The sequence below is a fragment of the Macaca nemestrina genome, chromosome 5 (assembly GCF_043159975.1).
Source record: "Macaca nemestrina isolate mMacNem1 chromosome 5, mMacNem.hap1, whole genome shotgun sequence".
NCBI lineage: Eukaryota > Metazoa > Chordata > Mammalia > Primates > Cercopithecidae > Macaca > Macaca nemestrina.
In genome coordinates, this window is record NC_092129.1 from 64,720,520 (window position 1) to 64,732,175 (window position 11,656).

The window sequence follows — 11,656 nt, forward strand, 5'->3', positions numbered from 1 at the left end:
TGAACAAGAAGATATGCCTTCTTTATACCATAGTTTCAAAGTAAATTGCTAATTATGTTACATTGAGGAACTCAGCTAAAAGCAGTGCTGCCTTATTTATTTAAAAATTACTTCTGAGCAGAGGCAGAAGTTTCAGTGAGTCGAGATCGCACCACTGCTCTCCATCCTAGGTGACAGAGAGAGACTCCGTCTAAAAAAAAAAAAAAAAAAAAAATTGCTTCTGAGCATATATTGAATGTGAGGCACCATGCTAGAAACTCGGAATAAAATGGCAAAATAGACAAAATTTTTTTCCTTAAGGAACTTAGAGTTGAATTGGTATAGGCAGATAACAATAAGCAAATCAACACAGAAGGAGGATGATTGTAGAAGTGATATTTACTCTGGAGAATTTTATGAAGAACCCATGTAATGGGCTGAAATTTTAATAGGATGATTTATTTTATTTTAAATAAGATGGTTAGAAAAGGTTTTTCTGAGGAATTATCATTTTAGCTGAGTACTGAAGAATGAGAATAAGCCAGTTACTCTAGGCACTTTTAGGCAAAGGGGATTGCAAGAGTAAGGGTTCCTGGTGGAAGAAGTTATTGGCATATTCAAAGAACAAAGAGGATGTGTTTGTTGTGCAGTAGATACTTGAGGTAGTATCATGTGAAAAGGAATGAGTAGGGAGAAGCCAGATCATGTGAGTCTTTGTAGATCATGGTGAGGCATTTGAATTTTATTCTATAGGCAATCTAAAGATGGTAAAATTTTTAATCAGGGAAGTGATATTATTTGAATTTCAAAGTCATTTTGACTGTCATATGGATAATGGATCAGAGAGGCATAAAAGGGGAAGAGAGGGACCGATTAGAAAGCAGAATGGAAGAATGTAAAAGGAGCAGGTAGAGAGAAGTAGGTGGATTTAAAATATATTTGGGAGGCAAAATTGACAAGATTTTGTAATAGAATGGATGGGGGGAAATGAGAAAATGAGGAGTCAAGGATGACATCGTTTTGAACTTGAGCAAGTTGAGTCAATGGTAGTGACATTTGCTGAAATGGAGAAGATTTGGAAGAAGACGAAGGTTTGTCTTCTTGATAGACATACTAAGTGTGAAATGACTGTTTAAATATCCACAAGGGTATCTCAGGGAGCAGATAATTGTACATAGGTAGAAGGAGTCATTATCCCAGCGGGTCTAATCACCTGGAGGGTTTGTTAAAACATCAGTTGCTGGGGGCAACCCTTAGAGTTTCCAGTTCAGAAGCTGTGAAGTGAGAGCTCTGGAAAACACGCTTTTCTAACAAGTTCCCAGGTAATACTGACAGTGCTGGTTTTGGAGCCACATTTGAGAACCACTACATGAATATGAAAGTGGGCCGGGCGCAGTGGCTCATGCCGGTAATCCCAGCACTTTGGGAGGCCAAGGTGAGTGGATCATGTGGTCAGGAGATCGAGAACATCCTGACTAACACGGTGAAACCCTGTCTCTCCTAAAAATACAAAAAAATTAGCCACACGTGGTGGCAGGCATCTTTAGTCCCAGCTACTTGGGAGACTGAGGCAGGAGAATGGCATGAACGAGGAAGGCAGAGCTTGAGCTTACAGTGAGCCGAGATCACACCACTGCACTCCAGCCTGGATGACAGGGTGAGACTCCATCTCCAAAAAAAAAAAAAAAGAAAAAAGAAAAAAGAAAGTGGATGAGATTACCTAAAACGAGAATAGAGAATGTGGGTAAGGAAACAAAAAGGACATGGTATCAGGCCTGGGACCTTCAGAATTTAGATGCTGCAATTTTTGACATTGTCCTCTTCCAAACCTCAAGCAAACTTATTTCTCTGGGTTCCTAACAGCTAGAAAAAAACAAGAAGTTCTTAACTTGGAATTTTAACAGTTTGAATGACCTTCATCAAAAAAAGATTCATTTGTAATAAAATTGATATATATTTCATTGCGTTTCAATCCATTCAAAAGGAATTATTTATGTAGGAAAAGTTTTTAGCCAAACAATACGAAAATGGCCAGAAGTTTTTACTTGTCCAAAATATTTTGAACAGAGAGGTTTTGAATTTTGATTTACAAAGGTGTGGGAGATAAAGTTTTCCCTGTTTTACCAGAGACCAGTGAAGAAGTTCATGTTGCTTTAATGCCTATTTTCTCCTGTGCAGAATATTTGTTCAATTTATTTCCAGTTGGATGTGATGTATTAAAATCAACCTGAAAAGCATAGATTTGTCTCATTAAGGGAGATAATTCATAATGGATATGTTGGCAGAAATGAAATATTTAATCAACTATTTAAAATAAATCCAAAACATCAGTGATTATTACACTGATTACAAAAGAAACATCATCTTATGTAGGACAGCATATTTATGAAAATGTGCTTTCAGTTATTTTGAATACAGATATATATTTAGAAAACATTTCAGATTGATTAAGGTTTCTCTACCCTAAAGGACCAGTTTTAGTTATTAAATTTCTCATTATCCTCATCCCTTTGATGGTGCACATTTCAAGGAGATCTAATAGAATATTTCTTAAGTGACTGCTGGCTATAAAATGTTATTAGAAAATTTAAGATATTGAAATAAATGATGGGAAAAACCCTATATTTGCAGATGTAAATAAACTTTGCTTTTAGATTCTTGTACCATATGCTTTATTTTCTAATTAGAGATAAATATAACTACATAAAATCAACAAGAAGTTTCGTTGCTATTATCTCTATTTTATGAGTTATTTTGCTATTTCAGTTTTCTTTTAAAACCTGGTATATTAAAGTCATTTGTAGCAAGTATCAAAATACCAATCTAGACAGATTTCCTAACTTAGTCTGAGCTTGTCCTTACAATTTGATATCCTTCAATTTCTTAAGAAATTTGGATGCTTTGCACTTATGGAATCAAGTCTCACAGGAAAGTGTTCATCATCCACGTTTTGAAGAAAAATGCTGTGGCTTGGTAGAGACCCTGCCTGAAAGTTATAGGAGGCTTTGTTTGTTTAAAATAATGCACAGAAGAAGTCAAAATATACATGGCCAATTTCTCTACAGAGTTGAGTTCTCTGCTACTTTATTGCTAATATAATACCAAGGAAAATATATGAGGTCTATTTGGCAGAAGCACCATAGACGGGTACTGTAAGAATACCTGCAATATGAGAATAATTTAGAGAATACAGGAAATCCACACCCCTTCCTCTATCTCTAAATTATTCCCTTTTAGCCATGTTCTTGGTGTTTGAAACTGTATTAGTATACAAATATTTATTTGAATTAAGATATCATATATGCAGAAATCCTTAGCACATGATAAACACTGTTCAGTAAATATTTTACAGAATTGTCTGTCAAACACTACAAATTGTTGGGAACATAAAGTTGAATGAGGTAGCATCTTTGTCAATGTTCTCACTGTCTAGTAAGAAAGGCAAACCTGTTAAAAACTGTGTAATGAACTTTTGTATGTGATATGATAGAAATACAGAATATTGTGAGGGCACAAATGAGGGTATGATAAACTCTATTTGTTGGGATGTTTAGAAATTCCTTCATAGAGGAAATGATAATTGTATGTTGAAGGATTAATAGGTATGTTCCAGGTAAACAGGGATCTATGGTATCCTAGACAAGAAGAGCCTCTTAAATCTGGAAGGCCTGGAGATGGAAAGCAGACTGCATTATTTGAAGAGATTGCAAGCTGCTGGACACACGGGGAATGAAAAGTGAAAATGAAGAGGTGGTGAGGCATGGACAAAAGATGAAGTAAGATAGGAGAGTAGCTAAGAGTTTGAGTATCGAAACATTTTATACCATGACAAGGCATTTGGAATTTATCCCATTATCCATATGGAAACATGGAATGATTTTAATCAGGGAAGTGATATGATCAGTTTTTGTGTCTTACATAATTCTAGTCATGTTATGGAAGATGGAACAGTTGGGAATACTGGAGACAGAGAGACCCTCAGAGCACCATTGCAGCTGGGGAACTCAAGTATGGGAAGGAGCTGAACTAAGGCAGCAATGGAGAGGAGAGGAGCTGTTGAGAGTTGGGCAGTGCTTTTCACAGAAATAAGTGTATAAGTAGGTCCAATTTGGAGAGAAAGATGATTTCATCTTTGGCTGTGTTGAGGCTCAGGTATTGGTGGCCACCCATTCACATAGGGGCACTTGATTTAGATGAGTTGAATGACCAAATGAATGACTACATGAGAATGGGGCTAGCAGAAATCCTGGGCTGAAAATAGAGATGTCATGAGCACATAGTTAGTAGTTGAAGTCAAGGGAAAGGCAAAGTAAATCAGTGACAATTTGTAAATCAGGAAGTGATGAGGACTAAGAATCGAACCCTGGGGAACACCACTAAATAAAGAGCAAATATAGGAGCAAGAGCTTATATGGAGACTGAGAAAATATGAGCTGAGTGAGAGGAAGGGAAACCCAGAAAGCATAAAGTCACAGAAACCAAGTGGGGAGAGAGTTTTAATGATGAGGGAACAGTCAGCAGTTAAATGCTAGGGAGAGGTCAAGTATACAGGAACTAAAAATATCCTATTGATCTTTTAGGAGGCCACTGATGACTTTTTCTTGGAGAATTTAAGTAGCAGTGAAAGGGGAACTTGCTTGCAGTAGGGCTGAAGATTGAATAAGAGGTGAAGAGAAGGGGTCATCCAGTGTAAAGTCTTCTTTCTTGGAGGTGGTTGTGAGAGATGAAGAAGAATCTAGGATCAATGGAAGAATTTTTGTTTACATCTTAACTTGTTTATTTTAACTGGAGAGAATCTTGAGAATGATTATAGGAAGAGGCTCAAGGGAAAGATGCATCAAAGGGAGAAGATGAAAATAAAGAGAGATGTCCTAGAGCTGGTATGATGCAAAAGCACAAAAGGGAACAGCCTCAAATAGGATTTCTATGTGATTCTTGCTGGAGTTTGAAGTCCATTTCAGCCTTCAGCACCATGGTCTTCCCAAATAGGGATTCATCCTGCGCTATTCATTCTGTTCCCAGGCAAATCTACCTAAAACCAGCACTGACCCAGGAATGAGGAGACCTAGATTCTAGTCTCACATCATGTCCCTCTGAGTTTTATAATTCTGGGTAAGTCACTTAACTTCCATGGCCCTCAGGTTTCTTATTTTTTGAAACTGTACCAGTTGAGTAGGCTTTTTCCAGGTCTCTCTTTCTGTTTCTTCGACTGTTCTTGCATGCTAAAATATAAACATATTTGTTAACTGATAACAGCTTAAAAGGCATCTGTCTTCAGGGTCATTTGTATTGTAATAGTATTCAAAATCTTTCAGAAAAGTTCTAACAATGTGGATTTCTAATACAAACAAGAAGTGGGAGATTTTGGAGGGCATTATAGCTTCCTGGTACCCTGGAAATCATACCATGTAGACACTTTTTCTCAGGTGCGTAGAATTGACCCTGCTTGCTTGTGTTTAAGATGAGAAGCAGGCTAAAGAACAGTCATTACAGTCATTACAGTTTGTCCCAGACCTTGGTAATAGTAACTTTTCAAGCCTACTGGTAGTAACAGCTAATGATAACTACATCCTGCCAAAAATTCCTTGTCAAGCCAAAATGTTGGAGTCATCCCTGATTCTTATTTTCTTAAATTTCATCCCATGTTCAGAAAATGCTGTTGGCTCTACCCATAACATGCATCCAGGGACTTATCATTTCTCACTATCTCTACTGCTACTAGCCTGGTCTAATTAAGGCACCATTATCTTTTGTCTGGATTATTGTAGTAGTCTCCTAACTAGTCTCACTGCTTGCACTCATGCCTCCCTACCATGTATTCTTGTCAAAGCAACCAGACTTATCTCATTAAATCATAAGTCAGATCTTTCCTCTGCTCACAGTCTTTCAATGACTCCCTGTTTCAAAAACAAATAAACAAACCAAAAAAACCCCCCAAAAACCCAAACAAATCCTAATGGCCTACAAGGCTCTACATGAGCTGGTTTCCCATTTCCCATTCCCTACTGCTCTTTCCCCCACTCTCTCTGTTCAGACGAAATGATTTCCTGGCATGTCTTCAGTCACACTGGGTACCCTCAAGCCCTAGGGTCTGTCACCGGATGTTTCTTCTGCTTGGAACACTTTCACCAATGTAGTCTCAAGGGTAACTCCCTCAACCCCTTCAAATCTTTGTTCAGATGTCACTCCCTCAATGAAACCTGAATACCCGTTAAAGTTATATCCCACTCTATAGTGTCTACCTTATACTTCTGTTCCCTAACCTATAGTTCTTACTTTCTCAAGGGTACTTATAGCATATTATATAATCTATTTATTGTATTTAGTATTTATCTTCTGTTTCTCCTTGGTAGAAAGAAGTCAGAGGTTTTTGTGTGGTTTGTTCATTGATGTATCCCAATTACTGAACAATGAGATCACTTGGACTCGGCAAGGGGAACATCACACACCGGGGCCTATCATGGGGAGGGGGGAGGGGGGAGGGGGGTGGGATTGCATTGGGAGTTATACCTGATGTAAATGACGAGTTGATGGGTGCTGATGAGTTGATGGGTGCAGCACACCAACATGGCACAAGTATACATATGTAACAAACCTGCACATTATACACATGTACCCTAGAACTTAAAGTATAATAATAATAATTAAAAAAAAAAAAGAAAAGTACCTGGCATATAATAGGTACTCAATAGATATTGATCACTGGTAAATTCATAATAATAAAAATAACAATGGTCACTTACATTTACATAACAATTTAGAGTTTTTAAAACACATTTACTTTATTTTTAGAATGTTTTAGTAAATATAGAAATATCTTAGGAGAGGGTAACCCAATAAAACCAGGTAGAATGAGATTCACCAGGAAAAGCAGAGTCCCAAATGACTGGGAGAAAGGGTATATACATTTGACAAGCAATGACCCTGCAAAGTCCAATACATCCAGATGCTTGTGTGAAAAGTAGTCAGTTGAATTAATGATTCGTTGGTTAGGGCTATAGAAAACAGGAAGATCATTCCAGAGGTGAGGTTAAGAAGGCATGAAAAATAGCTTTGCCTAAATCACAATTTCATCTACGTCTGCACCATTTTTGGGTATTATAATCAGAGAATATTATTGTTGGTTGGTAAAGACAACTGTTAAGAAACAGGAAAATTGGTTTACTTTTAAGTCATACCCAGATTCTTGTATATATGTGGTTTATATGCATTGAGCTTACAAGAGGGAAAATACTATTTTGCAAGCAATTTGAGAATAACAATGTAGGGGATTAGATACACTGGAAGACTGGGGCCTTTCTTTTTGAATGAGTACATTTTGTTTGTGATATACAGCCTAATGATTCTTCAGTGGCAACAGAAAAAAAATCCCAAACCAATTTTGTTTTTGAAATATTAGCAAATTTAACTAAGAGAATAACAGCATTGGAAATATCTGTCTTATATACCTGTGGGAAACAAAAACGGCTTCAACTTGCTTCAACAAACAAATATTTTATTTCTCCCTACAAAGATAAAATCTCCAACCAGAGAATAACCATTTACTTTTAGCTGCAATAACTAGACTATGAAGCAACTAGACAACTGGAATAGCTCCCTTGGTTAGAAAGAGCTAGTGCTGTATTTTATAAATTCTATCTATGGTTATTTATCACACTTAATCAGTTTAATAAAATGAAGAAAACTTGATTTTATGACTAGAACATGTGCTATGAACAAATTAAAAGTAAAAGATAATTCAATATATAGTTATATGCCACTTTTTCTCCAAAGTAGATCTGAGTATATATGTGTAGTTTGTAGAAAGATATTACTTAAACTGAAATATTCAGTTAGAATATGGAAAGTGACATCTAAATATATATCATAAACATATTCAATTAACCATTGTTCTTTTTCATATATGTGATAGATTATATTTAATTTTTTTTTTTTTTTTTGAGACGGAGTCATGCTCTGTCGCCCAGGCTGGAGTGCAGTGGCCGGATCTCAGCTCACTGCAAGCTCCGCCTCCCGGGTTCACGCCATTCTCCCGCCTCAGCCTCCCAAGTAGCTGGGACTACAGGCGCCCGCCACTTCGCCCGGCTAGTTTTTTGTATTTTTTAGTAGAGACGGGGGTTTCACCGTGTTAGCCAGGATGGTCTCGATCTCCTGACCTCGTGATCCGCCCGTCTCGGCCTCCCAAAGTGCTGGGATTACAGGCTTGAGCCACCGCGCCCGGCCTTATATTTAATTTTTAAAAAGGTTTTCCTTGAAAAAATGTGCATGAATTAAACTGTTCTTGTAAGCTATTCTAAAATATTTTGTTGCCTTTACCCATAAAGAATAATTTTTTAAAGTAGGAATTAGAACCATGTAGTGGTTTCTCCCAAGTTCAATAACCTATACCTCTGCAGAGACAGATGTTCAAATTATTGAATTCTTTTTATATGATAATCTCTTTATATGATAACCTTAACTCCAAAGGTTAGTCTAACTCTAACTTTTCCAATTGTAACACACCCTTTAGTACTTTATTTTATTTTTTCATTGAATCTGTATTCCCAACTCTAGGAACTAAATGTTAAATAACTTGAAAATAAAATGTTTAGTTTTTTTGTTTTTTTAAATAAAACGGTAGTTCTTTCCCAATCCCTTGAAGTCACAACTATTAAAGACAATGAGACCAATCAATAATTATTACAGAAAACAATATTATCATCAAGACAGAGTGTATTTGCATGTCCTGATATCTTGAAGGAAGTTATCTGGAGGTAAATATAATTTTTAAATAAAAAATGCATGGCTATTAATAATTTAACTGTGAATTTTTTAAAGCATGAGTTATCTTGGTTAGGAAGGATTTTACATGCAATTAACAGAATTCCTGATGAATTTTGGCTTAAATAATAAAGGCAAGAAGTCTGGAAGAAAGTGGCTGCAGGTTTGCTGTAGCAGCTGGTTCATAAATTTTGCTTTGTTTGCACCTGAAAATTTTTTCTTTTTTTGAGATAGGAGTCTCGTGCTGTTGCCGAGGCTGGAGTGCAGTGGCGCGATCTCGTCTCACTGCAAGCTCCACCTCCTGAGTTCACGCCATTCTCCTGCCTCAACCTCCCAAGTAGCTGGGACTACAGGCGCCCGCCACCACACCCGGCTAATTTTTTTGTATTTTTAGTAGAGACAGGGTTTCACCATGTTAGCCAGGATGGTCTCGATCTCCTGACCTCGTGATCCGCCCGCCTCGGCTTCCCAAAGTGCTGGGATTACAGGCATGAGCCACTGTGCCAGGCCTCCACCTGCACATTTTCATTGACTTTGCCTTCATGGCCTCAAGACGGCTACAGCAGCTCTAGGCAGCAAAACCACACACTAGTATCTCAAGTGGAAAGAAAGGGGCAGGGGCACAAAACTTTCTTCTTGCAAGATCTTTGTATCTTGAAACAAAATTTTTCCCAAAAGTTCCCAAACAGACTTTCCTTTAGGTTTCATTGAATGTGGCTGTTGTCACATGGCTACCTCTAGCTCCAAGGAATATGGGAAGGAGAGTTTGTAATGAAGGAGAATGGGAAAATGGAACTTCTGTGACTGGTTTATATTAATCATGGGTCATTTTCTAGGGCTAGCAAAAAGTTCTACCTTCCCTCACATCAAGGAATCTTAGCTACCTGAAAACAACTGAGATTCTGTTAGCTAATATTTGACAAGATATAAAGTAACATCCTTCCCTGATGCCCCCAGTTAATGACTATGACCCAAAGCTTAAAATAAAATGAAAATGTATTCCTTCTATTACATTCCAAGCCCACCAGTAGTTGGGGACAGCTGTCGTTGTTTAGGGCTCACTGAGACGTGCCAGTTCCAAGAAGAGGCTCTGACACTACGCCCCTGTCCACTCATTCATAGTCATTATAAGGGAGAGGTAGTGGGATTTGGAGAAATGCTGTGATTATGAACAAAGTGTGTTCTCTCCTCTCTCTCTCCTCAAGGTCACAGCAAGAAGAAGATTGGCATTTCAATTTCTGAATGGTATCTACTCACATCTGCCTCTTAGATTTCTTGAATCCTTTGGTAGCACAGACACAAGTGACGAAGTGAGCTCACAGAAACTACTAGTAACATTATCTAATTTTTCTCTTCTCTCTCGGAATATATGCTTATTATTTGGCATAATTTCATTGACTCGTGTGCCCAACAGTTCTGAATAGTTTTGTGGGGCACAGTTGTTAGAGGTTAATGGTGATACAGTTGGGTGCTATTTGGAAGTGTTTCAGACTGGGACTTAGGAGTATCCAGATTATCTCTTCTCTCCTTCTCCACTCCCTAAGGGTTTCTACACAAACCACATATCTAAGAAACAATAGCAGAATGGGGATTCAAGAACCACATAAACAGTTACCATGCATACTTCCAATAACTCTTTGGTAAAGTAGAATTGGGGTATGCAACTTAGACTCAAGCGCTAAGCAGTGATCATTTTATATTTTCTTCCATTCCTCATATGGTTCAGGTATGCTCAATAATGACAGAATCAGCACAGTGAAGAGGCAAAGAGAAGAAAAATGTGTGTGAAAAATAGATATTTCTGCCGATAGAGCCACAGCCCTAGCTTGGGTTAGGATAAGGATATAAGAAGGTCTTTGAATCAAATGTAGAATTAAATTTTAAAATGAACAAAGCAAAGTTTAAAAAATTGGAATCAGACTGTTTTAGTAACTCAAAGCAGCTAAAAATAATATAATCTAGATAGGATAGTGAGACAATAGTTCCTCAGAAGGAAAAGGAAGTTCAACAAAAGAGATTTGGTATAGCTTTATTAAAAAAAAATTCATCTTTGTAACTCAATGAATTCTCCAATAACCCAGTCATGCAGGTGTGTTTATTGTGTTGTTTTTATGTCAAGTACACAGTTGTCATATGTATTGGAGTGTTTGCTTTTATATAAGCATATATTGTAGGTACTTATGAATTAATTTGTTGTTAGAAACTCAGTATCTAAAATAGAAGACATATTAAATGGCAGCACATTGTTTAAATGGATGCACAGCACGGGAACACTGGTCCTGGCCCATGAAACTATTTTTTCCTCCTAGGCCTTTGGGCCTGTGATGGGAGGGGCTGTTGTGAAGACCTCTGATGTACCTTGGATATATTTTCCCCATAGTCTTGGGGATTAACATTCAGCTCCTTGTTACTTATGCAAATTTCTGCAGCTGGCTTGAATTTCTCCTCAGAAAATGGGATTTTCTTTTCTGTTGCACTTTCAGGCTACAAATTTTCCAAATTTTTATGCTCTGCTTCCCTTTTAAAAACTGAATGCCTTTAATAGCACCCAAGTCACCTCTTGAATGCTTCGCTGCTTAGAAATTTCTTCCACCAGATACCCTAAATCATCTCTCTCAAGTTCAAAGTTCCACAAATCTCTAGGGCAGGGGCAAAATGCTGCTAGTCTCTTTGCTAAAACATAACAAGAGTCACTTTTGCTCTGGTTCCCAACAAGTTTCTCATCTCCATCTGAGACCATGTCAGCCTGAACCTTATTGTTCATAACACTATCACCATTTTTTTCAAAGCCAGTTAACAGGTCTCTAGGAAGTTCCAAACTTTCCCACATTTTCCTGTCTTCTTCTGAGCCTTCCAAACTGTTCCAACCTCTGCCTGTTATCCAGTTCCAAAGTCGCTTCCACATTTTCAGGTATCT

At 37.5% G+C, this 11,656-nt stretch overlaps 1 long non-coding RNA gene across 1 annotated transcript; it reads left to right on the forward strand.

Moving 5' to 3' along the window:
* The first annotated feature begins 3,291 nt into the window (after positions 1-3,291).
* Positions 3,292-10,804, forward strand: LOC105488975 (uncharacterized). The gene is made up of 3 exons (XR_011623052.1): positions 3,292-3,755; positions 5,002-5,091; positions 9,945-10,804. It is a non-coding gene; the product is annotated as an uncharacterized lncRNA (long non-coding RNA).
* The last annotated feature ends 852 nt before the right edge of the window (positions 10,805-11,656 follow it).